This window comes from Elephantulus edwardii, unplaced genomic scaffold (genome assembly GCF_000299155.1).
Source record: "Elephantulus edwardii isolate Elephantulus edwardi_28Jun2011 unplaced genomic scaffold, EleEdw1.0 scaffold00093, whole genome shotgun sequence".
Taxonomy (NCBI): domain Eukaryota; kingdom Metazoa; phylum Chordata; class Mammalia; order Macroscelidea; family Macroscelididae; genus Elephantulus; species Elephantulus edwardii.
This window is the reverse complement of record NW_006399843.1, coordinates 494,993-506,581: the sequence shown is the minus strand read 5'-3', so window position 1 is coordinate 506,581 and position 11,589 is coordinate 494,993.

Genomic DNA, 11,589 nt, shown 5'->3' with positions numbered 1-11,589 from the left:
AAAATGAAGTTTCCAAATCCTAACCTACCTACAAGGAGAAACTTGGTTTCACCTTCTCCAAGATAGACCTTTGTTTTCTTGGCAGTCCAAGGTATGCTCAAGATTCTTCTCCAGCATCATAACTCAAAGACATCGATTCTTCTACTTTCATCCTTACTCAGTTGTCCAGCTCACCAATGCATAGCAAGTAATTGTGAAGACCATGGCATGGACTAGGTGCATCTCAGTCTCTAGCCTGACAGTGTTGCTTCTCACTATTCCAGAGAGGTCTCTGACAGCATATTTCCCTAAAGCAACGTGTCTTTTGATTTTCTGACTGCTGGTGCCAAGAGTGTTGACTGTGTAGCCAAGCAAGCTGTAAATGTTAACAACCTCAATCTCTTCTCCATCTATCATGGTACCGCCCATTGGCCCAACGAGAATCTTTGTGTTTTTGACATTGAGCTTCAATTAATATTGAAGACTACAGTTCTTGACCATCTGGAGCAAGTGCTTCAGGTCCTCCTCAGTTTCAGCAGGCAAGGTTTTTGTCATTTGCATAACATGGGTTGTTGATGAGTCTTCCTCCAATCATGATGCCACATTCCTCCTCATAAAGCCCATGGAGTGGGGGTGAGGGGGGAATCTCCAACCTATTTGTTCAGAGCTCTGGGAGCATAGACCAAAGAGGTTGTGCTACTAGCCCAGAGACTGAACATTTCCAGGCGTTCAAATTCACTAGCAACTTCTCAAGAAAAAGACGGACAACTTCCTCTTATTTTATGGCAGTGAGTAGCAGTAGTAATAATGGTAACCCATTTGTGGGTCATAGGATGACTCTTCACTTTCCATAAGCATTAAAATAAAACAAGTACTGACTTTTATACTTGGTTTAATACTAACTCACTGCTGTTGTTTCAGAACTGACTCATAGTTGACCCTCGAGCAGGTATTCAGAGGCTATACATCACATGGAGAAGATTACTTATCTTTCTCCTTGGGAGCAGCTGGTGGATTCATACTATCCACCTCTGGATTCACAGCCAACTCTCTACTCACTAGGCTTATACCCATTGTTATTATGTACCACTGAGTTGAAACTAACCCATAGCTGATGATCCAGTGGGTTTTCAGAGGCAGTAAGTCTTATGGGAGGAGACTATCCATCTTTCTCCACAGAGCCGCTGGTGGAGTCAAACCACATGATGGAAGGGGGGGAAAATTAGTGTCATACTTACCAGGGTAAGAGAGTGGCCTATAGGCTCTAAAAAGTCATCCTTGATTTGATCATAGAAACAATTTTGATCATAGAAGCTTGGTCTTTGGAAAACGATGGAAGGGAATGGATATCAAGAAGGAAAGGAAATTACAAAGAAGAAATAACTGTCCAAAAGTTGGCAGTGAGAAGAAATCAGGGGATGTCAGTGATAGTGCAAGAGTGTGGCATGATGTAAGAATTTTTATTTTCACTTTATAATGACTTGAATGCATTGTGACTCAAGAGAAAGAAATCATGTGGCTCAATGACACCAGGGAAGTGCTCACACCTTAGAATCATCAACCATGTAAAGTGAACAGTGTAGAATTTGCCTAAGATAAAGCCCAGAAGGTAGGAAGGGGTAGGATAGAAAAGTTAATGGAAATAAGAACCGAAGCAAGCAAATAAGAATAGTGAAGAGACATTTGTGTTTTTATGTGCCTGCCACCCATGGCAACCCTATGTACAATAGCTCTGAACCCTGCCGTATCCTGAGTCAGTCTCCTTGTCTCCAATACTTTAGCCCTCATGACTCCAGGGTCTTCCTTTGCTGAGCTGTCCCTCCATCCTTCCAAGCATGATGTCCTGCTCCAAGGACTAGTCCCTCCTGCCCACATGACCAAAGTTGTGAGAATGGAACTTCAAAATCCTTACCTCAAAGGAGTAGCTTGGTTGCATCCTTTCCAATATAGACCTGTTTATTTTCTTGGCAGTCAATGGTAAGTTAAATTTTCTTCTCTAGCACCACAACTCAAAGGCATAGATTCTTCTTCTGTCATCCTTGGTCTTTGTCCAGCTCTTGGATGCATAGCAAGTAATTGCAAAGACCTGACTTACAATGGTGTGACTCAAGTGCACCTTAGTCCTTAGACTGACATCATTGCTCTTTAGAACTTTGGAACAGTCCCTGACAGCAGATTTCCCTAAGGCAGCTCATATTTTGATTTCTTGATTGCTGGTACCTAGAGTGTTGATTGTGGAGCCGAGCAAGCTGAAACTGTTAACAACCTTAATTTCTTCTCCATTTATCATGGTGCTGCTGATAGGCCTAGTACTGAGAATTTTTTCTTGATGTTGCGCTTCAATCCATATTGAAGACCACAGTCCTTCATTGTAGCATTGAAGACTATAGTCTTTTATGGCAGCTACATTATGGGTATTGTAATTAATGTTATAAAAATGTGCTTGAATGGTTGAAAGAAAAACCCTTTGATTCGTAAACTTTCGCTTCAACCACACTCTACAGAAGAAAAGAGAAAATGAAACAAAAACCTAGAAGTCAGAAGGCCTTTGATGAGCATGTGCATCTATGTTTTTTGGGGGCTGTTTGCAGCCAGGCCTGAGAGTAAGGGAGTTCCTGTTCGTACACTATGCTCGGGTATGGCCTATCTTAGGAGGGCAGACAGAAGGTTGAGTGGAGGCGTGTGTACAGCTGCCATTGTGCTAACACGAATTAGCCTGGTGGTGGGCAGGACTGCTGCCTGCATGTGCCTGGGTCCCACGGTGCTGGCTTCACATGAAGTAGAGGGCAGGACAGTGCAGGTGCAGGCACACACTATTGCAGGCCCACGGGCCCCATGGGTAACCAATGTAACCTGTCTTGTCTAAGCAAGGAATGCAGGAGTCCTGTTGGCCTGTGGTGCTCACATCCACCCCACAGTATCCACTTGATCAGGAGATTCAAAGACACCAAGCGCAGCAGCTGCCCAGTTAAGGGTTGACAGTACGATGGCCTTGTCCACCTGAATAGCCTCTCAGCAGGCCTTTCTGGCAAGAGCCGTTTCCAGGACAGAAAAGGTGACTTCTTCCTGCATTGCAGAAAGCAGTTCGCTGTACAGGAAGAAGGTGCTTTTAGAAACTCAAGGAGAGGCTGCTGATGGTCTGCTCCATGTCAACAGGCACTGAGATGTAACATTAAGTCTGTTGATCAGAGGAGGGGGGGAACCCCTCTAAAAAAGAAACTTGTGAAATGGAACTTACCTACATATAAATAATGGTATAATATGCTTATGAAAATAATGCACAAGGGTTGCAAAGCATGCAAAATGCATACTTAGAAATACAGTATTAGCTATCTTGTATGGTTTACTGAGTTTATTCATGGGCCTGAGCTCCCTAAGCCTATCATATCAGCACAGGCAGAAATCAACTTTGCAGCTGATGCAGCTGTGACTTAGAAGTTCTATTTAAAAGGGCCTATTTCTACAAATCTCTGGAGAGGATTATAATATAAACATAAGAGACAGAACTGACAAGAACGTATTCAAAAGAAATGCCTGGGGAAAACAAGAAGGAAAAAAAGAAATGCAAAGGGCTGCGCTGGGAGGAGAAGTGTCACAGATTATGTTTACCTTTGAAAGACAAGGCACAAGGCATGCCATAGACAGCAGCTGATGATTATTTAATAAGTTAATTGATTTTACCTGGCTCAAAGAACAATTTCAACGTTTATGGAAGAGACCTTTCTCCTTCTTTTTGCTGGAGGACATTTCTCATATTGAAGTATCAAGTTGCCTTGTAAAAATAAAATGAAGCCTTTGAATCACAACCAGGCTGGTCAGGACTGAGTAGAACAGTTTAGGGTCAAATGGGCTCATTGCATTTTTACATTGTGAACAAAAAGATAAGTCATTAGGACTGGCTGAAAGATTATAATAATATGTACAGTGCTAGATATAAGTGACTTCCAAATCTCTCAAATTTTGCTCAAAGTTACCACTGAGGACCCATCCCTCAAAGGTTAAATTACCACTAATACCTTACAGGTGGTTGTTGTTGTTGTTAAATGCCGTCGAGTTGCAGGCGACTCACAGCGACCCTATGAAGGAGAGTCCTCAACACTTGGGTGCCTTTCATCCTCTCTCCAGGTTCATACGGTTTCCAGAGGCAAGCTATTACAGAAGTGGATGCCACTCCTCCTTCCAAGCTTGTTTTAATTGGGGAGCTCCACCCCACTCTCTGTCCACATTGGGTAACCAGCCACTAACACATTTGACACATCAGTGTCACGGTGTTCAGCCTCACAGCAACCAAAACTGACCGCTGTACAGCAACTTGTACACCAGGGCTATACGACCTAGAGGAATGTCTGAACAAAAACAATGAAAGACAGGCCCAAGGGCCGGGGATTAAAAGTCACCCACCTTCGGCTTGGTAGCATCGCCTTCTGTTCACTGGGCCAGCTGATCTCTCTCTCTGTGTTGATACTATTGTTCAGTGCCATCGTCGAGTCGCAGATGACTCATAGCGACCCTATGAAGGAGAGTCCTCAACGCTTGGGTGAATACCTTATAGGTACGCACTTTAAATTCAATCAGAATTGGTTGAAATCCTGGCTCAACTCCAGAGTGGTGGTTTGATCTCAGAAAGCTATTTAACTTCTCAGAGAGCCATTTTCAGCTTTAAAGTAAGTATCGTAATACCTACTTTTGTTGGTGATTGTTGTTGTTAGGTGCCACCAAGTCAAGTATATGACTAATATGAACCCTATGAACAACAAATCTGAACCCTGTCCTATCCTGTGCCATCCTCATCATCACACTTGGTGAAGGTTAAATGACATTATCTCAAGTATGTCTAACACATGGTAGGCATTCAACAGATGTCAGCCCTCTTCCAAACACTTTCCCCAGAGAATAATGTCCATTTCCCCGCACAGAACCCAAGGTCTTTCAAGCTGGCCCCAAGCTGTTTTTTAAGCCACAAGTCTCAACTTCTTCTCGGAAAACATCTCACAGTTAAAAATTAAAATTCAAGCAAGCGGGGTGCAGGGGAGAGACCCACATGTGGTAATGAGAATTAAGTCAACAGGGTCATCCCCTGCTATTCTGGAGAGCTGAACCATCAGTGCACAGTTTAAGTCTCCCTCGCTCTTCAGGATTAAAGGTCAAGGCAAAGCTTGAGTATAAATCAGGGAAAAGTAACAATTCATGCCTGAGATGTATCCAGGAAGATCAAGGATCTTTGCAAGTTAGGTTTTAGTACTGAAAAGTGATGGGGAGCCACTGACGATTTGAAGAGTAGGAAGACATGAGTAGACTGGTTTCTGATAAAGATGTGTCACCATTTGGAATAAAGTAGGCTAGAGGCAGGAAGATCCTTTAACCATAATTTGGTTCATAAATGTCCTGTGGGTATGGTCAGAGGAACAAAGATGAGAATAAACCCCACATACACAAGGTAAGAATAGAGGGGAGTTATTAGTGTGTCAGAGATGGCGAGGGTGGCACAGAATTCAGAATTCATAGTGTATGAGTCATACTTGATGGCATCTTACAACAACATACATTCTGAATAGGAATGATTTAGCAGGATAAGGAGCTCTAGTAATGTATACAATGTTGGTCTGCTAACCAAGTTCAAACTCACTTGCCACTTCACAAGAGAAAGAAAGATGGGTGTTCTCCTCCCACAAAAATTTACAGCTACAGAAATCTGATGGGTTCAAACCCATGAGTTGTAATCACCTCCACTGGTTTGGGGGCAGTTCGCTGCCTAGCTTTGAAAAATGGAAGAAATCTAAGATATTTGTTTAGACTACTACTAGCTTTACACTAAGGGAGAGATGATGCTGTTAGTCACAGAATCTACCAGTGGCTCTGGAGAAGAGGGGCCATCTCTTTCCATACTTAGTCTCAGAAATCTTATAGTGAGTCACTATGAGTAGTATCTTACTTGACTGATTGATCACTTCCTCCTTCTAGAAACCACTTCCTTCTTCCACAGACTTTGTTCCCTAAGCTCCCCGACCCCGCCACCTCACTTGAAAAAGATCTGCATAATATTTTGGTAAGAAAACAGATTCCATCTTCCTTTTTTGGCTACTATCTTTTCTCATTCCCATCTTCAGCCACATTTCTCTAAAGAGTAACCTTAACTAGTCTTTACCAGCTTGAATTCTTGCAACATAAGATACTGTGAACTGTTTCTTCTCCTTCTCCACTTTTTATAATTATGCTAGTTTATTTACAAAATTAGAATACACAGTTTTTCACACCCGATTCCTCCAATTCCTTCACCCTCTACCCATCAAATTGTACAACCCTGTGATTAATCCTCCCTCCCCCTGCACATCCTCATCCCTCTGCTTCTACTCCCCTGCTTGGATCCTTATACTCATTTTACAATAATGGTTTTATACAATATTTGTTCTTGTGGGAGTTAGTTCACTCAGCATAATGCTCTCCAGTCCCTCCCAAGTTAGGTAATAATTTATAAAATCGTTGCTTCTGCGCGCAGTGTAGTATTCCATTGTAAGAATGTGCCATAATTTCTCAATCCATTTGATTATGTTGGACATCTGCACTGCTTCTATGTTTTTGTAATGCTTAATAATGCTGCTATGAACATTGGTGTACAACTCTGCGTTTGAGCCTCACTTCTAATTTACTTGGTGTATATTCCAAGCAGTGGAATAGCTGGGTGATACGGAATTTCTATGTTCAGCTTTTTGAGGAAGTGCCAAACTGCCTTCTAGAATGGCTGCATCATTTTACAGTCTGACCAACAGTGTATAAGAGTTCCTATCTCGCCACATCCTCTCCAACATTTATTACTTGCTGTCCTGTTAAACTTTGCCACTGTTACTGGAGGGAGATGGTGTCTTATTGTCATTAACAAAACTACAGCCACTTGGTGTTTCTCTTTCTTCTCTGGCTTTTGCCTCTCTTTCTTGCCACTTTTTCCATCTTCCATCTCCTTCCTGGTTAACATTCCCCGAGCACCAGGGAAGTGATGGCTGCGAGAGAACAACGATCTGCCTAATAGTATAACATATAATAACAGGTGCATTAAATGAAATACTGCAGCTACAACTCAGCTTTAGCTGACTGCTTTTCCAGAGAAGGAAAACACAATGCTGCCAGATTTTCTTATTTTTTTTCCAAGAGAATTTTTCTGTGAGATATTCTTATCTGTGCTTCATTGATTATGCAAAGGTGTTTGACTGTGTGGATCATAACAAACTGTCGCTGACTCTGAGAAGAATGGGAATCCCAGAACATTTAATCGTGCTAATGCAGGACGTATACTTGGACCAAGAGGCAGTCATTAGAACAGAGCAAGGTAACACCACATGGTTCAAAATTGGGAAGGGTGTGCGCCAGGGATGTGTCCTATCTCCATACCTTTTCAACCTGTATGCAGAGCAGATTATCCGAGAGGCCAGGCTCTATGAGGAGAAGTGTGGCGTCAGGATTGATGGAAGATCTATCAACAATCTATGTTATGCAGATGACACAACCCTACTTGCCGAAACTGAGGAGGACCTCATGCACTTGCTGCAGAGGGTCAAGGACTGTAGCCTTCAGTATGGACTGACTGAGGCTCAATGTCAAGAAGACAAAGATTCTCACCACTGGACCAATTGGTAGCATCAGGATGGATGGTGAAGAGATTGAGATTGTTCACAGCTTCAGTTTGCTCAGCTCCACAGTCAACACTCTTGGCACCAGCAGTCAGAAAATCAAAAAACATATTGCGATGGGAAAGTCTGCTGTTAGGGACCTCTCTAAAGTACTCAAGAGCAACGGTGTCTCTCTGGAGACTAAGGTGCGCCTGATACAAGCCATGGTCTTTGCAATCACTTGTTATGCATCAGAGAGTTGGACAATGACTAGGGAAGATAGGAGAATTGATGCCTTTGAGCTGTGGTGCTAGAGAAAAGTATTGAATGTACCCTGGGCTGCCAAGAAAAGAAACAGATTCATCCTGGAGAGGGTTAAACCAGGCTACTCCTTGGAGGCAAGGATTCTGGGGCTTCGTCTGACATACTTTGGACATGTTGTAAGGAGAGACAGGTCCTTGGAGAGGGACATCATGCTTGGTAGGGTGGAGGGACAGCACAGGAGGGGAAGACCCTCTATGAGGTGGATTGATTCAGTGACTGGGGTAATCGGGATGGGTGTGTGAGAGACCATGCGATTGGCACAGGATAGAGCAGGGTTTAGGGCTGTTGTACAAAGGGTCCTATGAGTCGCAAACGACTCGATGGCACATAACAACAACAACAATAGGGACAACAAATTTGAAAGGAAAATAGGTACCCTCATTCTGCTCTAGGGTATATGGGTTGCATTGCCACTCATTCTTGGTACTACTTGGGACTTAGAGACTATACCTGCAAGCTCCCTTGGGCTGTTGCATAACAGAGCACACAATAAAATGTACACTGTATGAATTCACTGCATTGACATCTTCTTTCATAGTTAAAAGGCTTCATTATTTTTACATCTAATAGTTGGCAAACTATTTTGGCTTCATTCCTAGGCTACTTCCTGCGAAAGGTCTGTTGTTGGTATTCCTCTGCTGTAAAGTGTTGTTATTCTTATTATATTAAGGTTTGTTTCAAAATATTCTGAAGGCCTCCTACTTCTGTCAGATGTTGGTCATTATTCTCCTTCAAAGGATTTGTCATCACTTTTGTTTTCTGGCATTATTCTTTCCCACGACATGGCATTCCCAGCACAGGGAACTTGGCGTCACTGTCTTAGGAGATGACAGAATTGTTCTGGAACTGGGTTTTTTTCCCCTCCACCAGTACATCTTCTTTACAATGCATGGTGTAATGATGGCAGAAAAGATGGTTGTTTCTAATATTACCTTCATTCAAAAATTAGGAATTGAACAGTCATCCAGAGCACATGCGTATGCCTGGAACAAAGAAGACAAGTTAAATAACTTTATAATGTAATATGTACTACAAAGGGAAGGAGCCACAGACTTTATGGGAGTATACCCAAGTGAGCAAAAGCATCAGTTTTAGATCAACTTCAAGGTTCCAAACTGGTTTTACCATTTATCGGCTATTTAAGCAAGTTATTTTGCATCTTTGTGGCTTGGCTTTTCCATCTGTAAAATGGAGTAGTAAGAGAATTTACCTCTTAGGAGTATAATGAATATTCAATTGTATATACGTAAAATGCTTAGAAGGGGTCTGGCATAAAGTAAACTAAGTCAGTGTTAAGTGTTATCACTATGGAAGGCTTACATAGCCCTGTGTGGAGGTAGCTGTTGTTGTTGTTATGTCCTGTTGAGTTGGAAACAACTCATAAACCTTCCAAAGGTTTTCAGAGGCAGTCAAGCACCGTAGGACAAGACTGCTAGGTGTGGACAAGTGAAAGTAATCAAGCTTTACTAAGGTAAACGTTGAAGTTTCCCTATCAGAAGCCCTAGTGGTATAACCCTCAGGGAGTTGCGTTGCTAAATCAAGGGAGGCATCTCTATGGCAGTTTGAAAACACCAACTGCTCTGGGGTTGGGGTTGGGGTAAGATAGGCAATCTCCTCTCATGTTTATAGACTCTCAAAACCCACTGGAGGGTCAGCTATGGGTGAGTTCCAACTCCACAGTACATAATACATTGCTCTAGGTCCATGTGATACAGCAATGAACAAAAAAGGTGACGGTCTCCTCTGGGATCTTACATTGCTCTGAGACAAATAAAACATCAAACTTAATAAAGACATGAAATGTTAGGAAGAGGTCAGGGTTATCAATTTTTTTAGGTAGGTATCTTGGGGGAGAAAATTAAAAGAGAGACTAAGACGGGAGCTCCGATGGTCGAGTGGTAAGAAGCCAAGCTGCAACCGTAAAGGCACATGCTTCGAATCCATCCGCTGCTCTTTGAGAGAAGGATGGGAAATCTTGATCAGCTATGGGTCAGTTCTGACTTCACCGCAGAGGGAAGAGAACAACACACATTAAGTAGGTGAGTTCACCAAGGAATGAATAGAACTGCAAAGGCCTTTACAATACAGCTGTTGTTGTTGTAGCATACCTTTGAGTGGAAAATGACTCATAGCTGACCCTCCAGTCTGTTCTCAGAGGCAATTAATTAGGGGGGAGGGGACAATGACAACAACTGCCCATCTTTCTCCTCAGAAACAGCCGATGGATTCGAACCACATGCCTTTGGGTTGGCAGAACAACTCCTTACCACTAAGTACCAGAGTAGAAGCCATGATAAACTCTAAAGTTCAAAATCCTACTGGACACGGATTTAAGCAAATTATATAGATGCAGGTACATGACAATTTATAATGCTCATAGAAGCCTAGCTTAAACACAGTATGGTATGCATGAGGCTTCAAATGGCTGTTCCTTTTTTTCCCCCCCTTCTTCATTTCCATCTACGATTTGGTGGCGGTGATGTGAGTGTTCTTTACAGCAGCTCATGCCTAAAAGACAGAATTTTATTCTTCTTCATGCTATCTTAACAGCCCAACACAGCAAGAACATGTAATTTTTGAAGCTATAATATGTATTTTAATAATAATTATTACCAAATTAAGTTTATACAAGAATGTATATCCTTTGGATTCTTTGAGTCTGAGTTTTTAAATTCTTTGATTCATCCCTCATTTTTATCCCATTTTCTAAAAGAGCCCTTTATAAAGACTTCTAAAACCCCTTTATAAATACTTCCGGGATATTTTGTTTTTGTTTTTTCATTTTTAACCACAAAACCAAATCTCTCTGCAACAAGCTAGTATCATAGAATGGTGTGCTTGCTGACTAATCCACGTTTCTGTAGTCCTGATTCCAAGGGAAGAATGCCACCTACCGAATCATCCGCACCAGTCAGCCAGTCCTATCAAGTGCACCAACACTTAAAGCAACCGGGTTGGCTCCAAATCCTCTCCCTGATTATTTTTTGGGCTTTTTGGGGTGTGTGTGTGTGTGTAGCTACCCTTTGAGTTTACAGGAAATTATGCTCTCAGCGCCAATATCTGATAGACACTTCGACATATTGTCGCCTTCTCAACAGCTAAGCCAAATTTCAGTGTCCTCTCATTTGACTGCATCTTTCTAAATTGAGCTTTTAGATCCAGAACGCCCCTCTCTTTGCAGCTTGCAGACAGCGGGAACCGCTGGCGCAAACCATGCAGGGGCGGCTGACCCGCAGATGCAGGAGCCAGCACTGGTTACCCGGAGAGGCTAATGCTCGCGATTGCACAAGAGGTCAGAAGATGCTCTGGGTTTCCAAATTTGTACAGCCGTGGCCCTCTGCGGCGCGCGACTCCATCCAAAGGCCTCTTTTGGGGGGAGGGGAGAGGGAGTATTAAAAAAAAAAAAAAAAGGAAAACCTCTGCAGTCCGCCGAAAGCGAGGCAGGAATCACTGCAACTCCTCTATTAGGGCTGAGGTCTTCACAGCTCCGTGGTTGCTCGTGCTGCAGCAGTACCGTTCCCGTGGACGCAGCGCGGGAAGGGATGGGGTCGGGCGGGAGCTGCGCGTGGCCGTGCACTAGAGCCGCCCAGTGCTGACAGGGACCGGGGAGTTCCCTCGGGCTGGACCCACTCTGGAGCCTGGGACTGAGAAGGTCAGTCGGTTACTAGTGCCCTCATCTACATGT